The sequence below is a fragment of the Aethalodelphis obliquidens genome, unplaced genomic scaffold (assembly GCF_003676395.1).
Source record: "Aethalodelphis obliquidens isolate GAN/ISIS:26980383/991018 unplaced genomic scaffold, ASM367639v1 scaffold30, whole genome shotgun sequence".
NCBI classification, from domain to species: domain Eukaryota; kingdom Metazoa; phylum Chordata; class Mammalia; order Artiodactyla; family Delphinidae; genus Aethalodelphis; species Aethalodelphis obliquidens.
The window spans coordinates 14347348-14374691 of record NW_020837974.1 but is presented as its reverse complement, the minus strand read 5'-3'; the positions used below and the strand labels follow the sequence as shown (position 1 = coordinate 14374691).

General features: G+C 40.6%; 1 protein-coding gene and 1 pseudogene across 8 annotated transcripts in view; both read left to right on the top strand.

Moving 5' to 3' along the window:
- Positions 1-27344, top strand: part of RABGEF1 (RAB guanine nucleotide exchange factor 1) — an 88006-nt gene that overhangs the window by 17547 nt on the left and 43115 nt on the right. The window contains exon 1 of one of the 8 annotated variants that reach the window (XM_027126227.1): positions 6908-7007. The exons of 6 other annotated variants lie outside the window; for them this stretch is intronic. The gene's annotated coding sequence lies outside the window, so the exon portion shown is untranslated. Of the gene's footprint in view, positions 1-6907; positions 7013-27344 lie in introns of those variants that run through there. One more of the 8 variants, XM_027126228.1, reaches the window with a different exon arrangement.
- Positions 1438-3232, top strand: LOC113630615 (60S ribosomal protein L31 pseudogene; annotated as a pseudogene).

Genomic DNA, 27344 nt, shown 5'->3' with positions numbered 1-27344 from the left:
ACTCCACGTAAGATAAAGTCATAGGGCTTCCCTGGTGGCGCAGTGGTTGAGAGTCCGCCTGCCGATGCAGGGGACACGGGTTCGTGCCCCGGTCTGGGAAGATCCCACATGCCGCAGAGCGGCTGGGCCCGTGAGCCGTGGCCGCTGAGCCTGCGCGTCTGTGCTCCGCAACGGGAGAGCCCACAACAGTGAGAGGCCCGTGTACCGAAAAAAAAAAAAAAAAAGTCATAGAGACCCACAGCAAAACACATTGTAATCAAACTGTAGAAAGCCAAAGGAAAATACTATGGAAGCCAGAAGGGAGTCAGATGTCATATTTAAAGTGTTGAAATAAAAACCTGTCAACCAAGAATTCCGTATCTGGCAAAACTATTCAAGAATGAAGGAGAAATTAAGACATCGTTACTAGTAGACCTGCTCTGTGAGAAATGCTAAAAGGACTTCTTTGGGCTGAAGAAAAAAGGACACCAGAAGAAGCCACATGGAGAAATAAGAACACCAGTAAAGATAAATACCTAGGTAAACGTAAAAGCATTATTGTACTAAAGGTTTATAACTCCTCTCTTTTCCCCTATGTGATTTAAAAGACATATATGCATAAAACATTAATTATAAACCTGTGCTGATAGGCACACAATTTATAGAGATGAAATCTGTGACAATAACAGGATAAAATGAGAGGGACATAGTTGTATTGGAAGCAGAGTATATACTATTTTAAATAAGTTGGTATTATTCAAACTAAGTTGTTATGAGTTCAAAATGTCAATTGTAATCCCAAAGGTAACCACTAAGAAAATAACGAAAAAAATGTACAGAAAATGAAAATGGTAGGCTACAGAAAAACAATTAAATACCAAAATATGAGGTAATGGAAGAATTGAGAAAAAAATATAAGCTATATAGAAAACAAGAAGCAAAATGGCAGAAGTAAGTCATTATTTAGCAGCAATTACTTTATTTGGTTCGTTTGTTTGCTTTTTAATATAGTCAATCGTAGCAATTACTTTAAATGTAAATAGATTACACTCTCCAATTTAAAGTCAAAGATTGGCAGAACGTATTTCCCAAAAAGTTCCATCTATCTGCTCTCTATAAGAAATTCACCTTAGATACAAAAACACAAAGAGGCTGGAAGTAAAAGGATGGAAAAATATATTCCATGAAAACAGTAACCAAAGGAGAGTTGGGGAATGTAAAAAAAAAGTTGGACTTCCCAGGTGGCTTAGTGGTTAAGAATCCGCCTGCCAATGCAGGGGACATGGGTTCGAGCCCTGGTCCGGGAAGATCCCCCCATGCCACGGAGCAACTAAGCCCGCGCGCCTACAGCCCGTGCTCCGCAACAAGAGAAGCCACCGCAGTGAGAAGCCTGCACACCGCAACGAAGAGTAGCCCCCGCTCACCGCAAGTAGAGAAAGCCCATGAGCAGCAATGAAGACCCAGTGCAGCCAAAAATTTAAAAATTAATAAGTAAATAATTTTTTAAAAAAAGGTTATAAGAGACAAGAAAGACATTATAGACTGAAAAAGATTTAATCCAACAAGATGATGTAACAATTATATGCATATATACACCTAATAACCAAGCACCAAATATATATGAAACACAAAAAAAAGGCAGATTTAAAGGAGACATCAACAGTTTTACAATCAGAGTTGGAGACTTCACTATCCCGCTTTCAATAACGGATAGAACAACCAGAGACGAGATCAGTAAGGAAAGAGAGTACTTGAATGACACTATAATCCAATGAGACCTAACAGACATATATAGAATACTTCACCCAACAATAGTGGATACACACAGAACATTGTCCAGAATAGAACATATGTTGGGCCACAAAGAAAAGCCTTAGTAAATTTTGAAAGGTTGAAATCATACAAAGTATCTTTTCTAATCACAATGGAATGAAACTAGAATCAGTAACAGAGGGAAACTCACAAAAATGTAGAAATTAAAAAACATGCTTTTAACCAACAAAGAAGAAATCACAAGGGAAATTAAAAAATACTTTGAGACAAATGAAAATGAAAACACAACGTACAAAACCTTTGGAACGACGTGAAAGCAGTGCTCATTAGGAAATTTGTAGCCATAAACATCTACATTAAAAAAGAAGGATCTCAAATCAATAACGTAACTGTACACCTTAAAGTAACTAGAAAAATGAAGAGCAAATTGAACCAAAGCTAGCAGAAGGCGGAAAGTAAAGATTAGAGTAGAGATAAATGGAATAGAGAATAGGAAAACAAGAGAATATAGAAAATCAATAAAACCAAAACTTGTTTTTTTTTAAAGATCATCAAAATTGACAAGTCTTTAGCTAGATTGACTAAGAAAAAGAGAAAACAAATTGCTAAAATCAGAAATAAAAGAGGGGACATTACTACTGACTTTACATAAGTGAAAAGGATTATGAGAATTCTATGAAAATATGTGCACCAACAAATTGAGTAACTAAATGTAATGAACTAATTCCTAGACACATAAATCCTACCAAGTCTGAATCACAAAGAAATAGAAAATCTGAATGTACTTATAACTAGTAAGGAGACTGAATCAGTAGTCAGAAGTTTCCCAACAAGTAAAAGCCCTGGACTTTATGGCTTTGCTGGTGAATTCTACCAAATGCTTAAACAACTAATATCAATCCTTCTCAAATTCTTCAGAAAGAAATTGAAAGTGGAGAGAATGCTTTCTAACTTATTCAGCGAGGCCAGCATTGCCCTAATACTGAGCCAGATAAAGACACTACAAGGAAACTACAGACCAATACTCCTTAAGAACATTAATATAAAAATCCTCCCTTTCCAACCCGGGACGGGCAGGATGGCTCCGGCAAAGAAGGGCGGTGAGAAGAAGAAGGGCCGGTCCGCCGTCAACAAGGTGGTGACCAGAGAATACACCAACAACATTCACAAGCGCATCCATGGAGTGGGTTTCAAGAAGCGTGCCCCTCAGGCACTCAAAGAAATCCGGAAGTCTGCCATGAAGAAGATGGGAACTCCATATGTATGCATTGACACCAGGATCAACAAAGCTGTCTGGGCCAAAGGAATAAGGAATGTCCTATACCATATCCGTGTGCGGTTGTCTAGAAAACGTAATGAAGATGAAGATTCACCAAACAAGCTCTATACGTTTGTTACCTATGTATCTGTCACCACTTTCAAAAATCTACAGACAGTTAATGTGGATGAGAACTAACTGTGCTTGTTCAATAAAGTTACAGAACCACCAAAAAAAAAAATTCCTCAACAAAATACTAACGAAGAATCCAGCAGCATATTAAAAAGGTTACATGCTGTGACCAAGTGGGATATATTCCCGGAATATACAATGATGGTTCAACATATGAAAATTGATCAAATGTTATTCACTATATTGAAAAAACTACCCAATCTTCTCAATTGATACAGAAAAAGCTTGTGACACAATTTAATACCCTTTCATGATAAAAACACTACAAAAAACTAGGAATATAGATATAAGAAAGCTACATATAAAAAACCCATAGCTAACATTGTACTCAGCAGTGAAAGATTAAAAGCTTATCTGCTAAAATAAGAAAGAAGACAAGGATGACTGTTTTTGCCAATTCTATTCAATGTAGCAGTTGGAAGTTCTAGTTAGAGCAACTAGGCGAGAAAAGGAAAAGCCATCCAAACTGAAAAGGAAGGAGTAAAATTATCTGTTTGAAGCTGATATGATCTTATATGTAGAAAACCCTAAGGATTCCCCCCACCACACACACACACACAACCTGTTAGAAGCAATAGATGAATTGAGCAATGTAGTAGTACGGAATCAACACAGAAATCAGTTGCATTTCTAATAATGAACAATCCAAAGAGGAAATTAGGAAAAGAGTTCCACCTACAATATCATCAAAAAGAATAAAATACTTAGGAATTAATTAAGGAGGTGAAAGACTTGTACACTGAAAACAGCAAAACCATTGCTGAAAGAAATGAAAGACGATGTAAATAAATGGAAAGACATCTCATGTAAATTGGTTTGTTGTTGAATTTTAGGAGTTCTCTATATATTCTGGATAACAGTCCCTTATCACAGATAGGTGATCTGCAAATATTTTTTTCCTATTCTGTGAGTTGCCTTTATACTCTGTTGATTGTTGCCTTGGATGCACGAAAGTTTTTAATTTTGGTAAGTCCAATATGTCTATTTTTTTCTTTTATTACCTGTGCCTTTGGTGTCATATCTAAGAAATTATTGCCAAATCCAATGTTTTGAAGCTTTTCTCCCCCGTGCTTCCCTCTAAATTTTATCTTTTACATTTAGGTCTTTCATCCATTTTGAGTTAATTTTTTTACATGGTGTTGGGTAAGGGTCCAACTTCACTCCTTTGCATGTAAATTTTATATTATGTATATTTTACAATTAAAAATAAAGTTAAAAAATTAATACCCTTTGATTAGAAAAACACCCAGTAAACCAGGAATAGCAGGGAACTTCCTCAACATGATAAAGACCATGTATGAAAAACCCACTGGTAACATCATATCATGGTGAAAGACTGAAAGTTTTTTTCGCTAAGATTGGGAACAAGACAAGGATGTGTAGTTTAAGCACTTCTATTAGTATGTTTTCATTTCTCTCTGGTAGATTCATCTTACCTAACTTTTCTGCAGAATTTGACTCATCTGATCAATCCCTTGGCTTTCTCTCTCTCTTTAGCCTCCACATTACTCCTCTTTTATAGTTTTCCTCTTTTTTTTTTTCTCTTTGATGGCTCTTTTTCTTTTGACACACTCCAGGATTTACTCTTAGCCCTCTTTTATCTTCACTTTTTCCAATGGGACTGATTTTTATAAGTTAATATGCAAAACAACACATAAATTGAAATAAAGAATAATACAGTGAGTAGCCATATACCTATCACCCAGCTCAAGAACTAAAACATTGCCTGTTCAGTTGACTGTACCTTTGGTGCCCCTTTCCAATAGCCTTTACTGCCACCCCTTCTCCCAGAGGGAAGTGTGGTAGTTTGTTGCATTAATGGCCCCAATGAGTCAGACTTTGTCCTCACTTTTGCTAGTCCCCTCCCACTTTGACTTTGGAGTTTGCCCCTTACCTTTTGATCTCTTCTCCTTTCTCTCCTCAGTTCACTGCTACAGCTACACAAGTTGGCATCAGGAGGGCCTTTGCACTTGCTGTTCCCTGTGCCTAGAACACTCTTGCCCAAATACTTGCATAGTATTGTAGTATAGCTAGCTCCCTAACCCTTTGCTCTGGTCATCTTCTCAGCCAGGGCTTTCCTGTCCACCCTAAAACATCAAACTTCTTGGTTGCACTGGCTATCCCTCTCCCTTGCATTATTCTTTTCCATAGCAATGGTCAGTATCCTATGTACTTTTGTAAATAATTTATTGTTTGGTGGCTCCTCCACCTCTTCCCTAGAATGTAAGCTTCTCAGCTTAGGTACTTTTTTTTTTTTTTTTTTTTTTAATAGTCTGGTATCCTCAGCCTAGCATACATTAGGTACTGTAGGGGAGGGAAAATAATTTTCCCTCTGCTCTTCTGAGTTCTTGGCTGAAACCCTTATAATAAAAGAGTAACAAAGAGGAAAACAAATAGAGATTTGTTAACATGTATACCTCACATATACATAGGAGATACCCAGGGAAAAGGCTTAGAATGCCAACTTAAATACCATTTTCCGGTGAAGACAAACAAGGAAAGGTGTCTGTTGGGGGGGTGGGGTGGGGGGAGGGTGGAGACCAGTTATGGAGGTGACCAGGGAAAGAAAACTAAACAAGCTAAGAAGTTTGTTATACAGGTTTAAGTCAGTGTCTTCTCCACTGATGAGTCTCTAGTGATTTATTAGAGTTGTCCTTTTCTTCCAGGTACAGAGGGGGAGACACTTTTACAAATAGCGATTTCCTTCCTAAATGTACGTTTCCCTTACAAAAGGTTAACTTCTAGTTTATTTTCAGGGCTTCTCTGTGTTTACTTTCTCAGAATAAGCCCTATGTCAAAGAGGCATATTTTGGGGTGGCATATTCTGCTACCTTCCAGCGTTTAGGAATAATTTGAGGAAAAAATCAATCTCCATTTTGCAAATAACGAGCAAAGACTGAGATATTAGGCAAACTGTCCAAAATCACAGAGGCAGCATTTAGCAAACCTGGGATTCCAACCCAGGGCTCCCTCCCAGACACTGTACTATAGTATTTTCTTTTCTGTCTCTTATTTATTTATTTTCCAGTCGTGGCTGCGCTTTGTGCCATAGATGGCATCCAGAATACAGAGGCAGCTGCTGTCTCCAACATTCCTGAGATGGGAATCACGGAGAACTGGATTCCATTTATAACTCGACCATTAATACTGTGTGACACTGGCTAACGTATTTAACTTCTGGAACTCAGTTATGCTCGGCTGTAAAACCGGCTAATAGATCAGCCAATCTCTTTAAGTCCTGTAACTCAAGAACTTTTAAAATCCTAAAATCCGTGTGAAGCGATGGGATTCATTAGTTTCTCAGGCAGCCTCATTCCCTACGGGATGGAACCTCCACTGGCCCAAACACCGCTCTGCCGCAGCCTTTGCCACCGCCTCCCATTCCAAGCTAAGAATGGGCAGTGTCACCCTCAGGCTACTCCTAGTGGGATCCCGGTAGCAGGGGTTGAGGAAAAGACAAGGAAAACACCCGCTTCTCCGCTGGCTCCCGAACGCTCCAGGTCAGCGCCCCGGGGCCAGCGTCGAAGCCGCCTCCTTCCCTTCGCCCTACGGCTTTGTCGGTGCCGTCATCCACGCCAGCCTCGCACCCCCTCTCCACCAAGGCAGACTCGGACTGACACCCTCATCCTCCCGGCGGCGCGCAGAGGCCCAGGAAGTGACGTCCGTGCGTGCGTGGCGTGCGCGCGCGGCGCCGGGGGCGGGGCTGCGAGAGGGAGGGCCGGCGTGAGGGCGGGTTGTGACTAGCACCCGGACCTACTCCAGCGACGCGGAGAGAGCGGCGGTCTGGACGTCGGTGGAGCAGCAGGTGAGGTACGGGGCGGATGGACGGGGGCCCAGGGCGGCGTCGGGGCAGTGGGGCGGCGGCGCCGTACCGGTGACGGTTACTGGGTCATTGGTCCGGGCTGTACACCCGGTTGGGGCCGTCTCGCACCGGTGCCTCCTGCCGCCCTCCGGCTCAGCCCGGGGCCCGGCGGCGCGGCCCTGGCCGGTCCCAGGCCGTCGCCGGCCCCCCTCATCCTCTGCGTGCTCGGCCTGCCCGTTTCGGGCGCTCGTCGCCAACTTCTCCGAGGCCCGGCCCAGTTCCGACGGGCAGACACGTATCGTTTCCTGGCCGCCGCCTGCCACCCGTCCACCCATCGCGGGATGGCTGTGCTCCAGCCGGCTCCCTCCTCACTGTCCAGTCGGCGGAGTGCCGAGGGACACCTGTAGTGGTGACCGGGCAGGTCGTGCCTCGAGCCCCTCGGGGACCTGTCGCAGCCCGGCTTGGGCAGGGGTGCCGGGACCTCAGGGACCCGCGTCGGTCTCGGGGAGGGAAAGGTCCTGGAGGTGGGAGGATGCTCTCTTTCGCAGCGCGGGGACTGGAAGACTGGTCCTAACTTTCGCCCCGTGGTTGAGGGCGAAGTTGTGGGCCTGGGGTTAGGAGCAGAAGTCCCTGCTTCCGAATCGTCTCGGAGCAGAGCAGAGGTGATGCCCATCACGGAAGTTTAGTCGACAGGGTGGAAGGACTCAGGCGCTTCAGAGAATAGGTCAGAGCCTGCTGGTGGTGTCTCAGCGCTGCTGACCAAGCCCTGTGGTTGGGAAATGTGTCATTGGGCGCCGGGACTCGCCTAGCAGAGAGATTAGATGTGAAAATTTGTCAGGATGAGTTCACAGCATCTCTGGGGAATAGTTTTTTTTTTTTTTTTTTTTTTTGGGATCTGAAGAGTTTTGTTTGTTTGAGTTTAAAAAATAGTTGTACCTGTCTTCTCAGTAAATCTAAAACTGCAAAACAACCCCCCCCAAATCTATCAAGGTTACTAATTAAAATAGTTGTACCAAGAAAGCTTGCTGGAGTTGCAAGGAGATTTGATTTTACTTAATCCCTTTAATGATAAATAATGTTAATTTTAAGAGTTACTGGTTCTTAGGTGGAAGATTAAGGTGTTCAAGGATTTGAATTTTTATTGACCTTACAAGCAATCATTTTCTTCTCTCTAGAAGTTAGCCACTTCAGGAGAGAGGGACAGCGAGGATACTCGCCATGCAGTGTGGTGAGCCGCAGAGCCCAGAGGGGGGACACCCCAGGTGTCTTGAGGGACTGCAGGGCATGGAGGGTGGAGGAAGGTACCAGGGAATATTTCTGGAAGTGTCTTGAAGAATGAGTAACATTCAGCCTAACAAGGTGGGGTGAGAATTTTAGAGGTACTGGGAATGTGGACGTGGGGCAACTAAAGGAGAAGAGGCCAGCAACTCCCAGGAGGTGGTTTTTGAAAAGTGAAAAAATGCAGGCAGAGGCGGGTGGCAGATAGGGGCAGAGATGCAGGAGATTCTTGGGCGTTTCTCTGATTGTGACAGAACCAGGGAAGGGTTTTAAGGAGGGTTATTTGCCTGGTTAACATGGAATTTTGTTATTTGCCTGCTTAACACACGGGCTGCTATGTGGCTAATGAGGATTGTGCCCTGTCTAGTGCTTGATTATGTGCTAGCTTGTATTTTAATCGTTTCTGCTTGTTAAATGTTTGAATTGATTTTTTTTTTTTTTTTTTTTTTTTTTTTTCGGTACGCGGGCCTCTCACTGTTGTGGCCTCTCCCGTTGCGGAGCACAGGCTCCGGACGCGACGTGCAGGCTCAGCGGCCATGGCTCACGGGCCTAGCCGCTCCGCGGCATGTGGGATCTTCCCGGACCGAGGCACGAACCCGTGTCCCCTGCATTGGCAGGCGGACTCTCAACCACTGCACCACCCGGGAAGCCCTGAATTGAATTTTATATTCATTTACTAATTGTTTGTATGAGAGTGTGTGACCCTGCTTATTTGTAAACTTCTATAAACAGGAATTCTGCTTTTATCTCTTTTCATCTCAATCCAAGTCAGGCATTCATGAGTGTTCCATCAGGACGATGAGAAATCATTGATTTCTGATGTTGATTTTCAGTGAAAAAAAGACTTGACCGGTACTTATTTTAATATCTATGTATAGAAGAACTAAGGTCTTGTTTCACTTACTCTTCTCAGTCTTTGGCTAGAGACATAGAATTTCTGTGTTGACAATGTGAGTTTAATTTTTGGCACATGTGTTTATATTGGTTGCAAAGTAAACATCTCTAGCAGAGATGACCCATCCCTAAAATATAGGAGATACCTATGTGACATAACATACCTGTCTATTCTGTGAGGTAGAATAGAAATGCTCTTAAGTAGCTTCTTAACCCAGCAGTAAAGTTGTCACCCTAAAAAAAAGTTTCACAATAGAGGCCAAACATTTTGAAAGTCATATAAATGTTCATTTCTGTCATAAAGCATTGTAGGAACATAATGTATGTTGTTTCACATGACTGAAAGGCCTTGAAATAATCTAGACTATTGTTTGTTGAATAAACACTTAGGAGAAACAACGATTGACTCATCTTTATCCCACATAATATTATGTGGCTCTTATTTTATCTGTTTGTTATTTAGATAAAGCTCCTAAAATGCTTTAAGAAAAGGCTATACTTTATGGTGCTGCTTTCAAGTTACCCTGGGAGATTCCTGTTGTTGATGAAGTTACTGTTGTTGGGGTAGGCAGTGTAATTTTTATTGTGTAGTAAAACAGTTTTTCACGTCTCTGGTAGCATAGCTCACTTGTTTGTGGTCACTAGGAGGGTGAAGGACTATAATTATAATCAATTAATTAGATAAATTTGTAGTTAGAAGTTATGATCAGAATGCTAAGTATGAGTTCATGATAGGGTAAAATTTTACCCACTAAGAGAATATTAAGCTTTTTGTTTTGCTCAGATGACAGCAATAAGATTACTGAAATCCCTGAAGCAGGAATGTAGCAAGAGCATTTGGGGCTTTAAATTCTGTGCTGTCTCCCAGTAAGGAAAGCATCCCCTGTGCTAGGCACAGGGCAACTCAGAAGGAGCTGTACAAAAATTTTATAAATCATTTTTGAAGCTAGCCTATTCAGTTCTCATTCAGAATAAATACTCAAATGCAACTGCATTTGTGGTGATTTCGTCTGTATTTTAAAAATAAAAATGACTTTTGGGGGATTTTTACATGGGATATATTTACAAGTTTCTGTGTGCTCCACAGTTAAAAATACATAATGAAAGTGTTTTATTTTGGTAGTTCCTCTGTTGTTAGAATTTCCTAATTCTAAATATAATGTTTGCTACAACACTTTCTTTTTTTCTTTTGGAGCACAAGAAAGATAATACCTCTAGAAATTGAACTCGTAACGTGTTTGTTAATGGAAGAAAATATCTTCCTATTGTGCTATACTGTTTTTTAAGTGGAGCATACTATTTACTTATATCACCTCTTGTTCCAGAAAGGATTCATAATGACTTACAAAGATACAAACAACATGCTTTTGGTAACAGACAGAAATAAAGGGGTGATGGATTTAGGACTGTGGGAGAAAAATTAAGATGGAAACAGAAATGAGATCTGTACACAAAGTAGTTGCACTGAAGTCTTAAGTATTTGTTAGAGGGCCACAAATTTGACTCTGCTTTTTAGTAGCCAGTTCAGAAAGAAATGTAATCAGTTACATGGTTCAGTGACCATAAGATAAAAGACCAGTTTCTCCTTTGGATTCCCAAAGATGCCTTGTATTGAGAAACTCCTCAACTACATCCTTAAGTATAAATACAGCATGCATTTCAGAGGGCTGTGTTGTGTTTTACTTTGTTTTTTAGTAAAATTCCTCATTGCCTCATTGTGTAGGGTGACGATGTAAGATCAAAACATAATTCAATAAAAACAGTTCTGGTGTTGGCAAAATAATGTGGACTAAGCACTTAGCTCTGTAGACTGATTTAATTTAAGGATCTGTTTTACATTATCTAGATAAGTAGATGGGGATTACACATTTTTCAAGTTACCTTTCATAAATGTTTTGTTTCTCAGTGGAGCTTTTGTTATTAATTTATCAGCAGTGGTGTTTGTGTTGGTGCTTCCCAACAAGTTCCTTAAGTACATACATTTTTTCTGTTGTTGGTTAATCACAGAGCCATATTTTTAGCAGGCATGCTTTATCATGGGGGGTATGAAAATGGAGGAGACTGACAAATATTTAAGTAAAAGTCACTTCACCTCCACACTCAGATGGGCTGAAGGAATATCAGTGAATACCAAGATTCATTTCTGGAAGTAGGTGTGGGGTGTTAGCTCCAGCACAGAGAGCATTGGCTTGAAAAGTCCAGGCATGTAATTAATTAATTAATATTAATTATTTTATTTATTTATTTTTGGCTGTGTTGGGTCTTTGTTGCTGTGCATGGGCTTTCTCTAGTTGCGGTGAGCAGGGGCTGCTCTTAATTGCGGTGGCTTCTCTTATTGCGGAGCATGGGCTCTAGGCGCGCAGGCTTCAGTTGTTGTGGCACATGGGCTCAGTAGTTGTGGCTCGCGGGCTCTAGAGCTCAGGCTCGGTAGTTGTGGCGCACAGGCTTAGTTGCTCTACAGCATGTGAGATTTTCCCTGGCCAGGGCTTGAACCTGTGTCCCTTGCATTGGCAGGCGGATTCTTAACCACTGTGCCACCAGGGAAGCCCTGTAATTTATTTTTAAGAAGGGAACAGATCCACTCATCTTAGATGTAGTGTCTAGTAAATTAATGTATCTGTATTTTGCTCAAGCTAAATAAAAAGTTGACCTTTTAAGTAATTAGTTAGAACTTATCAAGTGCTAGCATGGGCCAGGCATGCTAATAATCAGCTCTTTACATGCATTATCTCAATGTTGTCATCTTCCTTTATTCCCTTTCTTAAAAGAAAAATAGGAAGAAATGTGGTTCGCAGCAGTAACTTGTTCCAGGTCATACAAGAGGTGATGGAGATTTGAACTCAGGTAGTCTGACAGACTCAGTGGTCTGCACATATGACTTTATACTGCTTGAGGTGGACTAGACTGGGCCCACAGATGGGGCTAGACCATACAGTTAATAGAGGTAAACCCACTGGCCAGTATTAGAACCCACCACTGCAGAAGGGCCTTGAACAGTTCTGAATCTTCCATCCAGAAGATGAGCTGAGAGCTACAAGTTCAGGGCATTTGGCCATAGTTTATAAAGCTGGGAAACATACATCTTCTAGGCATCTATCAGGGTTAGAAAAGTGGGAATATTATTTTATGTGTTTGTTTGCATCTGAAATGCATGTATTTTTTATTTCTATTTGTTACAAATTTGTCTCATCAGATCAGGAAAACCACAATGATATAGTTTTAAAGATAGTGTGCCATTCTGGAAAGAGAGGTCTATATTTATATTTTAGAGTAAAACTTTAGCTGGTGATCTCACTGCTGTGATTTGGGATGAATTTAGGTTATGCCTCTGTAGTGACATTGCTAGGTATATATGTTCTTAAATCTTATTCCATGTTTTATTAGGAATTGTATTGCATTAGAGTTGTACAGATAAGTAAACCATTATTTATTGTGAGTTTTCATATGAGACTATTCCAGGTTATGCCAGATTATTTTATTTTGAAGTATTGTAATATAGTTCCTACAGTATATTGTAAATTGTGACCTAGCCTACAAAACTAAAGAGTAGAGAACATCCTTATTCATCCTTAATTAGTAAACAGTGGGTGGAACTGTCCTTGCCTAAATATAGTTATGTAACGTAGTGTTTCCTTAATTGCATTTCCACAGAGCTTTTGTCATTGTTAAATAGGTTCCTGAAAAATTAGGTAGGCTAGTGACTTGAGTTTTGAATAGGATATTATAAGAAGAATACAAATTAAAAATGTGAAAACAAACAAACAAAAAATAGGCCAATGAAACAGAATGTCTAAAATCCATTATAATTAGTGTCTCAGGAAGTATTATGCTTGGCTTTTACTTAGCAGATTGGATTATGTATTTGTGTAAATTAATTAGCCTTTGCAGTTGGGGTTGTAGTGTGATAAGTGTGTAGATTTCATTTGTGGTCTCAAATGTTGTATAGTTATGAATGGACACATCTTAAATATCATTTATAAGGAATAATCAGATGGCAAAGTATTTTTATACGACATGCTAGCTGCTGATACCTTTACAAAGCATCATGTGATGTTACCTGCCCCAGGAAATAGAGTGGCTGATGAGAGACAAAATTGAAATTAAGTCCTTTGAATATCAACTGTATGAAGTAGACACCACTTTCTCCCAAGAGCCTACTTTCATTTTATTTTATTTTATTTTTTATTGGCGTATTGTTGATTTACAATGTTGTGTTAGTTTCAGGTGTACAGCAAAGTGAATCAGTTATACATATACATATATCCACTGTTTTTCAGATTCTTTTCCCATACAGCCCATGACAGAGTATTAAGTAGAGTCCCCTGTGCTATACAGTAAGTAGGTCCTTATTAGTTATCTATTTTATATATAGTAGTGTGTATATGTCAATCCCAATCCCCCAATTTATCCCTCCCCCTGGTAACCATAAGTTTGTTTTCTACATCTGTGACTCTGTTTCTGTTTTGTAAATAAGTTCTTTTCAAGAGCCTACTTTTATTCTTGCACATATTTGAGAACAAATTGCAGCAGATTTTCTTGTTGTTGTTACCCATAAGAGGTTGTAACCTATTTCCCTAAAGAAGAATTTTTGCCTTTTCAGTATGTTGGTCTAATAACTGACCCCCCCATATAAATAAATAAATAAATAAATAAATAAATAAATAAATAAATAAATAAATAAATAAATAAATAAATAAATATATAATCTCAACTTATTTCTTACAAAAAAATGCTTGAGAAATAAGTTAAGGTTCTTTTGAAGTTTAAAGTTCTTAGATTCTGACAGAAAAACTGACTAGGAGGTTGGATTTTAGTCCAATCACTTCCAGCTCCAAACACCACCAATAATGGTTATAATGGTGAGTCTGCCGTTTAAGTAAATGTAATACAAAGATTTCAATTTCAGTCTTCAGTGAACGCTTCAGCTGTGTTTGGAGGAGAACAATCTGAGTACCGAAAAATACTTAAAATTTTTTTTTCTTTTTCTGAGTGTTTCATTTCAGGAAGTCTAGTTTTTATAGTCATGAATTTTAGTGGCTTTACCAAACTACCTAGTCTAGTAAACACTACATCACCCCAGAATATCTTCTGATCTTTATTAATGTGTATGTTTTTGTTGTCTAAATCTGTCTACCTGTTATTTCTTGATTTTAAAGTTTTAATATTTTGTGTAAGCATTTCAGAACTCACCATAAGGTACATATGTGAGTTTTATTGTATTGCAAAGAAGTCCGGTATTTAAGCTCTATGTTACTGTGTAGTTCTACCCTTCTTTGAGCTGCTATAGATTTCTTAAACAGAATTGGTTTCAGCCAGTGTATTCTTCTTAGCTCCCAGCGATGACTAATTTCTAACCAGTTGGCTCACATTAGAATTTTCTTGGTGGATTAACACTGTTATCCTTAATTCATTAGTAGTGCTTTTTGCCTTAAAGTCTACTTTGTGTGATACCAGCATAGCTCTACTTGCTTTCTCTTGATAAATGTTGCATGCTATATATATCTTTTTCCATCCTTATACTTTCCAACTTTCTTTGTCACTGAAAGCACCATGAAGTTAGATTTAGTTTTTTTTTCTTTAGTCTGACAATTTTAGTCTTTAAATTAGAATCATTAGTCCATTTAATGTAATTGTCACTATATTTGGTATTATATCTACCATCTTCTTTTTGACTCACCTGCTTTGTTCCTTTTTCCTTTTTTTAACCTCTTTTTGGATTATTTATTATTCAATTATTATTTAATTTTTCCTCTCTAGTAACTTCTTAGTTATACATTCTTTTATTCTTTTGTGGTTACAATAGAGATTATAGCATACACCCTTGACTTCTTATAGTCTAATACAAATTATAACTTTTTTTTTTTTTTTTTTTGGCTGCACTGGGTCTTTGTTGCTGTGTGGGGGCTTTATCTAGTTGCAGTGAGCAAGGGCTGCTCTTCCCTGCGGTGCATGGGCTTCTCATTTCGGTGTCTTCTCTTTGTTGCGGAGCACAGGCTCTAGGCACGTGGGCTTCAGTAGTTGCAGCACGCGGGCTCAGTAGTTGTGGCTCACAGGCTCTAGAGTGCAGGTTCAGTAGCTGTGGTGCATTGGCTTAGTTGCTCTGCGGCATGTGGGATCTTCCCAGGCCAGGGCTTGAACCCGTGTCCCCTGTGTTGGCAGGCAGATTCTTAACCACTGCACCACCAGGGAGGCCCCAAATTATAACTTTTATCACTTCTTCAATAATGCTAGAACTTTATTTATTTTTTTAATTTTATTTTTTGGCCATGCCAGGAGGCATGTGGGATCTTAGTTCCCCCACCAGCGATCGAACCCAGGCCCCCTGCATTGGAAGTGCAGAGTCTTAACCACTGCCCTAGAACTTTAGATACTAACTCCATTTGTCTTTTTCCTGTATTTTTGTGTTACTCTGTTTTATCCATTTTAATCCGACATATATTTGAAGACCCATAAGAAATTATTGTTTTTGAATAATCAATATTCATGTATATTTCCTTACATATTTACTCTTTGCATTGCTCTTTATCCCTTCCTGTATTTTTGTTTCTGTTTGGGATAGGATAATTTCCTTTCCATCTAAAGAGTTCCCTCTGGTATTTCTTCTAATACAAGCCTGCCTATAATGAACTCTTTCATTTGTTGTTTGTCTGAAAAATATCTTTATTTTGCCTTCATTTTTAAAGGAAATAATCACTGAGCACCGCATTCTAGGTGGAAATTTATTTTCTTTCAGCACTTTTCTTTTTTTTTTTTTGCGGTACGCGGGCCTCTCACTGTTGTGGCCTCTCGCGTTGCAGAGCACAGGCTCCGGACGCTCAGGCTCAGCGGCCATGGCTCACGGGCCCAGCTGCTCTGCGGCATGTGGGATCTTCCCGGACCGGGGCACGAACCCGTGTACCCTGCATCGGCAGGCGGACTCTCAACCACTGCGCCACCAGGGAAGCCCTCTTTCAGCACTTTTAAGGTGTCATTCCATTGTCTTTTTTTTTTAATTAATTAATTTATTTATCTTGGTTGCATTGGATCTTCGTTGCTGTGCACAGGCTTTCTCTAGTTGTGGCGAGCGGGGGTTACTCTTCATTGCAGTGCACAGGTTTCTCACTCCTGTGGCTTCTCTTGTTGCGAAGCACAGGCTCTAGGCGCACGGACTTCAGTAGTTGTGGCGCATGGGCTCAGTAGTTGTGGCTTGCAGGCTCTAGAGTGCAGGCTCAGTAGTTGTGGTGCACAGGCTTAGTTGCTCCGCGGCATGTGGGATCCCGGACCAGGGCTAGAACCCGTGTCTCCTGCATTGGCAGGTGGATTCTTAACCACTGTGCCATCAGGGAAGTCTCTCCATTGTCTTTTGTCTTTTATTATTTCTTTTGAGAATTTAGCTGTTAGTTTTATTGTTGCTCTTAAGAAAGTAATGTGTCTTTTTTCCACTGGTTACTTTTTTTTTTTTTTTTGCAGTACGTGGGCCTCTCACTGTTGTGGCCTCTCCCCTTGAGGAGCACAGGCTCCGGACACGTAGGCTTAGTGGCCATAGCTCACGGGCCTAGCCGCTCCGCGGCATGTGGGATCTTCCCAGACTGGGGCATGAACCTGTGTCCCCTGCATCGGCAGGCGGACTTTCAACCACTGCGCCACCAGGGAAGCCCATCCACTGGTTACTTTTAAGAGTTTTTTATTGTTTCTTTTGAGAATTTAGCTGTTAGTTTTATTGTTGCTCTTAAGAAAGTAATGTATCTTTTTTCCACTGGTTACATTTAAGAGTTTCTTTGTTTTTGATGATCAGCCTTTTAATTATGCTGTGTCTTTGTATGGTTTTCTTTGTCTTTATTCTGCTTGGGGTTCACAGAGTTTCTTAAATTTATGGGTTGTCTTCATCAATTTGGAAACCTTCATTCTTTCCTCTTAATATTACTTCTGACCTAATTACTCTCTCCTCTCCTTTTGGGACTCCAGTTACACACCTGGTAGACTTTTTCACAGTGTTCCTCATTCCCTTTTACATTCCCACCTGCCCTTGTATTTTCTGTTAGTTTTTATCTCTGCTTCAGTATGGTTATATTTTATTGACTTGGGTTCTAGTTACTAATCCTCTCTTCTACTGTGTCTGACCTGCTCTTAAGTCTACCCTTTGAATTCTTTTAGTTAATATACTTTTCAGATCTAGAATTTCAGTTTGATTCTTATAGATTCCAATTCTCAGTTGCAGTTCTTCATTTTATATGTTGTTTCCTCTTACTTCTCCTGTTTTTTGAAATAGGAAATTTAAATAGCCATCATTATTTAAAAGTCTTTCTGTTAACTTCAATGTCTGGATTATCTGAGCATCTGTTTCTATCTATTTTTTCCTTTTGGTTTTCAGTTATATGAATGCTGAGCGTTATGAATAAAATGAAGCTCCAGATGATGCTGTTCTTTTTCAGAGGAAATCCTCCCTCCCTTTTGCTAGCCAGGTAGAGTAGGGGCTCATCACCTAATCCTATTAGGGACTGAGTTGTTGGTTGAGGTTGTGTTGCCGGTTTGGTAAGGCAGTGTTTCCCTCTAGTTTGGCTTTAATGCTAGCAAGTAGCCAGGCATCCAGGGCTTCCAACTGATAGTTTTGTGAATTCACAGGGGTCCCTCCTCCTTGTATCTTCTGTACTGTAATTTTTGTCTCCTGAGAACAATGAGATTGTTGAAAATTCTACTCTTGATTTTCAGAGGCTTTTAGTTTTGTTTTGAAGCCTTCTTTGTGCAACTGCAGAATTTAGTAAATGTCTTCAGCGGAAAGCCAGCCTTTTGTTAGGCCCAGTTCTTCAACTCTCCTCTTTCACTGGGATCTTGACTCCTTGAGTCTTGCTTTTCACCTCTTCCAAAAGCTCTCATGGTTCCTCTGCTGAAGGGAAGTCTGGATTCTCGGCTTTTTGCCCCAGAATCGGCAAATGCACTTGGGGGAAAAGTGGCTGCAGAATGTCATTTTGTTTCTCTACAGTTCCTCTCTTTTTCCAGAACCTAGACCCTTCTAGTCTTGGTTGCTTCAGCTGCTTTCTCATGCCTTTGAACATTGATTTTTAAAATGTATCTGGCAGGCTTCCCTGGCGGCGCAGTGGTTGAGCGTCCACCTGCCGATGCAGGGGACACGGGTTCGTGCCCCGGTCCGGGAAGATCCCACATGCCGCGGAGCGGCTAGGCCCGTGAGCCATGGCCGCTGAGCCTGCGCGTCCAGAGCCTGTGCTCCACAATGGGAGAGGCCACGGCAGTGAGAGGCCCGCGTACCGCAAAAAAAAAAAAAAAAATGTATCTGGCTTTCCTAATTCTCAGCAGGAGTGTTGGTGTGCCTCAGGCTACTCAGTCATATTCAGAAAAGAGAGTTTCCTGCTAGGAATGAAGTTATAAGAAGAAATTAATCTTTTAGTAATTGTGGTGCTTACTTTATAGCAGTGGTTCTCAAAGAGTAGCTCCTAGCTGCATCACCTGGAAACCTGTTAGAAATGCAAATTCTCAGGCCTTACCTACCCCAGACCTCCTGTATCAGCAAGTCTGGGTTGGGGCCCCGTACTGTGTATTTTAACAAGTCTTCCAGGTGACACTTATGCATGCTAAAATTTGAGAACCATGGCTTTATAAGCAAGTCATTTAGCTGTTTAAGTTTCTTTTCCTACCTCCTACGCCCCAGAGAGTATATAAGGGTGTTAAAACCAAAACTTAGCTGAGTAAATTTGAAGAGCTAATTGGCTTTATCAAGTGATTCATGAATCAGGCAGCATCTCAAACAGAGATACTCTGAGGGGTTACACAACATGGAAGACTTTTATGGCGGGGGGCGGGGGGACAGGAAAGGAAGTCATCAGCAAGGAAAAAATGAAAGTTCATTGGAAGCAAGTAAAGAAGTAAAGAAGCTGGTGACGCCAGCTTCTCATTGGCTGAACTATGGCATTTTCTGTTGGCTAGGCTGGTTGCTGGGAAAGAAGGAAGTCTTTCTCTTGCTGACGTAGTAAAGTAGTGTACTTCCTGTTTGGGAGTGCAAGGTACATCTTTTCCTGTTGGAGTCAGTAACTGACCTCTTTCTCTTTGGGTAATTGATGGCTTCCTGTTTGGGGTAACTGACGTAGAGGATGATGAGTGTAGTGGTAGGGCGTGAGAGCTCCCTTTACAGGCCTTCCCGTCACCAGTTCTAGTCGAGATTTTCTTTTTTTAATTTCACAAGGGACAAAAGTGAAAGAAAACTGTCTCTGCAGGTACTTTGTCAGTCTCCTGAATAAATCATTTAATACATTTAGAAGATACCTATTGAGTATGCATTCTGTTCCTGGCACTGTGTTGTCTACGAACATGGAGTGGACAAGTAAGCAAGTAATTGTAATAAAACATGAGTATTATAATAGATGTATTTATAAAATGCTATAGAAGCCAGAGAGATGGAATTATTCTGAGGGTGGGGAGGGGGCATTTGACGTTATTTGAATAGGTGGGATTTGAAGGCAGACAAACAGAAGTGTATTCTAGGCTTGTTCATACATAAGATGACCATGTACTTTATTATCGAAAACAGGTCACTTTTGAGAACCAAAGGGATGCTTTTATACCAGGACAACAGGCATAAGCCAGGACTGTTCTCATTAACTGAGATATATGATCCTCCTGTTTGTAAAGAGCACGTAATGCTGTGAATCCACAGTTCTGTCAACTGGTGGAAAACTCATTTCTTTAAATTATTTCTAGAATTTACCACAATTCTTGTTGGATGGTTTATTGTTTCCTAGGGCTGCTGTAACAAATTACCGCAAACTAGGTTCTTAAAACAACAGAAATTAATATTTTTGGAGTTCTGGAGGCTAGAAGTCTGAAATCAAGGTGTCAGCAGGGCCATGCTCTCTGAAGGCTATAGGGAAGATAATTGCTGGCAGTCCTTGGAGTTCTTGGCTTGTAGCTTCATCCTTCCAGTCTCTGCTTCTGTGGCCACACGGCCTCTATGTGTCTCTGGGTCTCTCAGGGCCTTCTTATGAGGACACTAGTCATTCAATTTAGGGCCCACCCTAATCCAGTATGACTTCATTTTAACTAATTACATCTGCAAAGACCTTATTTCCACATCAGGTCACATTTACAATATTGGGGTCCAACCTATCTTTTGGGGGGACACAATTCAACCTAAAACAGATGGGATGGTTTTAGTAGCTTTTGAAAGTTTCTGCAGATGGGATGGTTTTAGTAGCTTTTGAAAGTTTTTGCTGTTTAATTTTTTGTTATGCACAAGGCACTTCTCAAAAACTTAGAATATACTACTAATATTTATTTGATTGAACCCTCTAACGAGTCTGAATAAATACATTTCTGTCCAGGCAATTGCTTTTTATATTTCTCTTATCTCATAGATATGTGTATGTCTAGCCCAGCCACAGCAACTGGCTACGGTTGAAATGGCTGCAGCAAAGCTAAAACTAAGCTGTAAGTTTGCAGAAACAAAACCAAAAACCTTTGATCATTGAAACCACCTTATATATTGCAGTTTGCTGTTACTTTAAGTTAAGAGACATAATTTTTGGTCAGTTACTTATTGAATAAATAGACCAGTTGAGGAATTGGCTGTTTCTACGGAAGAGAGAGGGTAGAGCATGGTAGAAATAGACTCGAGCAGCCAGGTTGTTTTGCATGTAATTTTGAGTTATTTGCCTGGGGAATGGCATGCTCCGATTGGAGTCATAATTTCACTTTGATGAAGAGGGTGTGACATAATACAATAGAAGATTGTTGTCTAGAATTCATTCCTTAAGAATGTTGCTCTGCTGGCTCTGCTCATTCCAGCAGCATAAACTCTACATTATATTCCATGGGTTTGATTATCATTTGGAATTATTTGGGCAGGCTAGTGTTTGGATACTTTGTATTGTTATATTTAACATTGGAACTCTGCCACTGATTATCTGTGTGACATTCACATTCATTTTGGAGGCAATGTATTTAACGCTATGAAAGTCAGTGAAACCTGGATACAGTCTTTGATTAAAACTATAGTATCGGGGCTTCCCTGGTGGCGCAGTGGTTGAGAGTCCGCTTGCCGATGCAGGGGACATGGGTTCGTGCCCCAGTCTGGGAAGATCCCACATGCCGCGGAGCGGCTGGACCCGTGAGCCATGGCCGCTGAGCCTGAGCGTCCGGAGCCTGTGCTTCACAACGGGAGAGGCCACAACAGTGAGAGGCCTGCGTACCGCAAAAAAAAAACAAAAAAACCCCAAAAAACTATAGTATCTTAACATACACAGCCAAAGGCTAAAAGATAACATAAAAAGAGCACCTATAAAAAGAAAAAAGATGTCATAGAAAAGTGAGCAAAGAACAGGAACAGTTTAATTCTCCAAAGAAAATATGCTAATGGCCAATAAATATCTATAAAGATGGTCAATTTAAGGACATGGGTATTAAAACAAGAAATGCTTCTTTTTTTGCCTTTCAGATTGGCAAAAATTAAAGACTAATAATGCAGTTTTTATGAGTTTGTGGGAAAGTGGATCACTGTAGGTGGGAATGTAAATAGGTATAACCTTTTTGTGAGGCCAATTTGGTGATATAAATCAGAGTTCACAAGGCACAAACCCTCTGACATTCTATGTCTGTTCCCAGGAAGCTATTTGCGTTTTGTGAATGGTCGGCTCATATCCTTATACTGCATACCAGAGTTTTACAAATCTTATTAGTGTAATTTCTAAATATGGTAAAACACTCTCGTCCTGTTTACTTAAAATATTCTGCCTAGTCTCTTATTTGCCTTTCTATTTTGGTTCTAAGTGGGGCCTTTTAAAAACTAGGTAGAAGTTTCAATGTACTTATTCAAATCGGTTTCCTTTCTGATTTCTCCTGCAGCCTGTGAGCTTAGATAGCCCTCACCTCTTTAGAAGTTTCATAAATACTTAATTTTAGTCCTTTCTATTTTTTCATTAGTCTTTTAAAAACTTTAACTCTTTAAGATTCCTGTTTAAGATTCCTGTAATTAATTTGGGGGGTACCAGATTGCTGACCAGTTATCCCTGCATTGTTTATTGAAAGTTCTTCCCTTCTCCTCCTTCCTCTAATAATAAATTATTTTATGTATTAGCAATTCATTTGGGGGTTAATCCATTCTGAAGTGATTTGCCAGTTCTTTTGCTAAGTTCACACTATTTTAACTAGTTTGCAGAAAATTAAAGTTCAGTAAATTAAGAGGTTTTTGTTTTGTTTTTTTTTTTTTTGCGGTACGCGGGCCTCTCACCGTTGTGGCCTCTCCCATTGTGGAGCACAGGCTCTGGACGCACAGACCCAGCGGCCATGGCTCACGGGCCCAGCCGCTCCGCGACACGCAGGATCCTCCCGGACTGGGGCACGAACCTGTGCCCCTGCATTGGCAGGAGGACTCTCAACCACTGCGCCACGAGGGAAGCCCAATTTAGAGTATTTTTTAAAATTCTTGCCTGTTTATTATTGCTGATAAAATATGGAATAATTTTGTCAAGTTCCAAAAAAGTCTTCTGGAATTTTTTTTGTCATTTATAGTAAACTTAAAAATTTTGAAACATTTGCCATTTATAAAATATTTAACTTTCTCATACTGTGCCCTGGTATGTGTTGCCAACTATTTAAGCCGTCTTTATATCTCAGTATTTTTATGTAGATGACATAATTTTCTTATTAAAATAGTACCTAGATGTTTTTACATTTCGATACTATTGGGAATGAGATCGATCTCTATATATCCTAACTTCTTATTGTCAGGCTATTGTAAGAATTTCATAGATTTCATGTACACATATTTAGCTTGTTTCATATAAATATAAATTCTTTTATGAAATTCAGTAATTTTAAAATTAATTAATTCCTCAGTGTTCATAGTGCTTTAATTTCTTCTTTCAGGCCTTCTAGGTATATAGTCACATCTTCCATACTTGACAGTAAGCTCTATGAGGACTGAAACTTTATTATTACTTAAATTTGTATCCTAAGTGCCTGTCATGTAATGTAAATCAGTATATAAATATTTGTTGAATAAATGAATGAGATCATGATGAGTAGAGAAAGCACTATGAAAATATAGTGACTGCCTCTGGGTGATGTTTTATTTTCTACTTATGTCTCAGGTTTTTTAGAGTAACTATCTTTTACTTCTATAACTGGAAAAAAAACAAATTTAAGGGAAAAAGCTTAACTTTAAATTCTATTTCTTAACTGAGGTTCAAGGATAGTTTATCATTTTAGTAGAGTTGATTGGATGTTTTCTGTAAATCCCAGGTGTGTTGCCCAGAGGAATGATCTATGAGGACATTACATCAAACCTAAGAATAGGAAGCAGGACTCTTACAAGGAAGATAGTGGGAAGCTACTCAAATCTACAAAGTATTTTTTGGTTTTTGTTTTATGAAATGAACGTGGTTTGCATGCAGAGCCTTAAGGAATAACATACACAGCTCTGTGGGCTTTGTGCTCCTCTGGCCCTTTTTAGGGTACCTAGCCCTGAGGCAGAATTCACAGGAATCTCAGCTATCTCAGCAACAGAGATCATTTTTACTCTGTCCTCCCTAATGTGAGTGGGCCAATTGAATTATGCAATCTTTGTACCCAGGTTGCTCAGTAAAAGGCTACTTACTGGAGTGCAGAGCTCAAATAGGAGCTGGGTGTGGCCCCTCTGACGTCCCCCACTGGGTGCAGTAGTGATGGTAGTTGCCTCTGGATTGTGGCTAGTGATAGGTCTTTCTGCCTGGGAAAGACGGAATTGAGTCTCAGAATTGATTCCCCCATGTTTCTCCCTAACTGAGGAGGGTATGGTGTCTATATACTCTGATGTCTAATCTGGATGTGCTGACTGTACCTGCTTTGCCTCACCAAAACAGCTTCATCATCACTGCATAGCCTTTCAAATCAGGGCGTGTACTTTTTTTTTGGTTGCTCACTTTGTTTTCCATACTTAGGAACAGAAATGATCTGAGTGATATGTACAACTGTCTGATACATGTTAATTCAATCATAGGTGTTTTTATTTAATAAATTTTAAGTGGAATTTTTTTTTTTTGTTTTCTTTTCTTTTTGCGGTACGCGGGCCTCTCACTGCTGTGGCCCCTCCCGTTGCGGAGCACAGGCTCCAGACGCGCAGGCTCAGTGGCCATGGCTCACGGGCCCAGCCGCTCCGCGGCATGTGGGATCTTCCCAGACCGGAGCACGAACCAGTGTCCCCTGCATCGGCAGGCGGACTCCCAACCACTGCGCCACCAGGGAAGCCCCTTAAGTGGAATTTTTAAAAAACACTTTTAGTTTGAAATTACAGATTAACAGGAAGTTGCAAAGATAATACAGAAAGGTCCTGTGTACTCTTCACCTAGTTTGCCCAATGGCTATGTCTTATGTTAACTATAGTATAATGTCAAAACCAATAAGTTGACATCTCTACAATGTGTATTATAGTTCTGTGCCACTTTATCACATATGTAGATTCCTGTAGCCACCAACATAGTCAAGATACAGAACTATTGCCACTAAGATCTCCCTTATACCACCCCTTTATAATCACGTCCTGTCGGCAGACCCCAAGACTGCCCCCAGGTCTGGTAATTCGCTAGAAGGGCTCGCAGAACTCATGTACTCCTGGCTGTGTTTTATTACAGTGAAAGGATATTAAACAGGATCAGTGAAGGAAAACAGTGCATTGAGCAGAATTTGGAGGATACCAAGCATGAGTTTCCAAGAGTCTTCTCCCAGTGGAGTTGACAGGGTGCATTTAATCCCTCAGCAACAAACTCTAGCAACATGTGTGAAGTGTTTTCTGTTGGGGAAGTTCACTTAAGCCTAAGATTCCAGGGTTTTTATTGGAGGCTGGTCACATAGGCACAAGCACCCTCATGATTGACCCCCCCTGCCCAAGAAGGAAAGCAGTATTCACCATACATCACACAGTCTGCACAAACTGTCTAGACAAGTTGGTACAGTGTGGATCAAGACTCCAAGCATACAAAACACCCTTATCAATTAGTACATAAAGATACTCTTAAGACCTCAGTTCCCAGGAGCTGGCCAGGAGTCAGCCACAGAAGCAGGCCCTTCTGAAAATGAGAATGTGCACAATTTGAGCAACTCAGGCCTGCTTGGTTAACTCTTCCTGGATATGGAGAAACAATTCTGGGCCCACAGTGGAGGTGAGGGTTGGGCAGGTTGGGGTAGGTACTGCTTTAGATAGAGTGGCCAGGGAAGGCCTTTCTGAATGTATGACATGAAAGCCGAGACCTAAATGAGGAGAGGGAAATCAGCATATAAATAGCAAGGGTCCCAGCATTTAGGCATTAGAACACTTGTGCAAAGGCCCCCAAAAGAGAGAAATTGAAAGGAGGCCTATATTAGTTTTCTGTTGTTGCCATAGCAAGTTACCACAAACTTATCAGCTTAAAACAACACCCAGAGTATTGTAAGTATTGTTAAGTCAGCACTCCTGGCCAGCTCAGCCAGGTACTCTGTTAAGGCTTTCAAGAGGTCCAAATTAAGATGTCATCCAATCTGGGCTCTTATTTGGAGGCTATGGGGAGAATCTGCTTCCAGACATACTTAAATGTTGGCAGAATTGAGTTTAATGAAGTTATGCAAGTGAGGTCTTCATTTCTTTGCTGGCTGTCAGCCAGGGGTCATTCTCAGCTTCTAGAAGCCACCCACATTTCTTACATTTCTCCACCTTCAAAGCCAGCAATGGTTCTTTGAATCTCTTTGACTTCCCATTCTGCCCTCCTCTTCTGCTTTATATTTTAAAAACAATTTTATTGAGGTATAATTCACATACCATAGAATTCACCCATTTAAAGGGCACAATTCAGGACTTCCCTGGTGGCGCAGTGGTTAAGAATCCACCTGCCAATACAGGGGACACAGGTTTGAGCCCTGGTCCGGGAAGATCCCACATGCCACAGAGCAGCTAAGCCCGTGCACCAGAACTACTGAGCCTGCGCTCTAGAGCCTGCGTGCCGCAACTACTGAGCCCATGTGCCACAACTACTGAAGCCCCCGTGCCTAGAGCCTGTGCTCCACCACAAGAGAAGCCACCACAATGAGAAGCCTGCGCACCGCAGGGAAGAGTAGCCCCCGCTTGCTGCAACTAGAGAAAGCCCATGCATAGCAACAAAGACCCAACGCAGCCAAAAATATTAAAAAAAAAAATCATTTGAGGAACCATCAGATGGTTTCCAAAAGCATCTGCACCATTTTACATTACCATCAGCAATGTATGAGTGCTTCAGTTTCTCCACATCTTTGTCAACACTTGTTATTATCTGACTTTTTTTGGGGCGGGCTGTGTTGGGTCTTCGTTGCTGCATGTGGGCTTTCTCTAGTGGTGAGCGGGGGCTACACTTTGTGGCAGTTGCACGGGCTTCTCACTGTAGTGGCTTGTCTTGTTGCGGAGCACGGGCTCTAGGCACGTGGGCTTCAGTAGTTGTGGCGCATGGGCTCAAGTAGTTGTGGCTCGCGGGTTCTAGAGTGCAAGCTCAGTAGTTGTGGCACACGGGCTTAGTTGCTCCGTGGCATGTGGGATCTTCCCGGACCAGGGCTCGAACCTGTGTCCCCTGCATTGGCAGGCGGATTATTAACCACTGCACCATCAGGGAAGTCCTATCTGACTTTTTAATACTAGCCATCCAACTGAATGTGAAGTGGTATCTCATTGTTGTTGTTGTTGTTTTTCTCTCATTGTGGTTTTGATTTTTATTTCCCTAATGACTAATGATGTCAAAAGTCATTTAACGTGCTTATTGACCATTGGCATATCTTCCTTGGAGAAGTGTCTATTCAGATCTTTTACCCATTTTGGAAATTGGGTTGTTTATCTTTAAAAATATTGAGTTATAACAGTTCATTACACATTCTGTATATAAGTTCTTTATTAGATACATGATTTGCAAATATTTTCTCCCATTCTGTGGGTTGTCTTTTCACTTTCTTGATGGGGTCCTTGGAAGCACAAAAGTTTTTAATTCTGATGAAGTACAATTTATCTCTTTTCTTTTGTTGTTTATGCTTTTGGTGTCATATCTAAGAATCCTTTACCAAATCCAAGATCATGAAATTTTACCTGCTTTTTGGCCAAGAGTTTTTATAGTTTTAGCTTTTACATTTAGGTCTTTAATCCATTTTTAGTTAACTTTTATACGTGGTGTGAGACAAGGATTCGTTTGCATATGGTGATCCCATTGTCCCAGCACG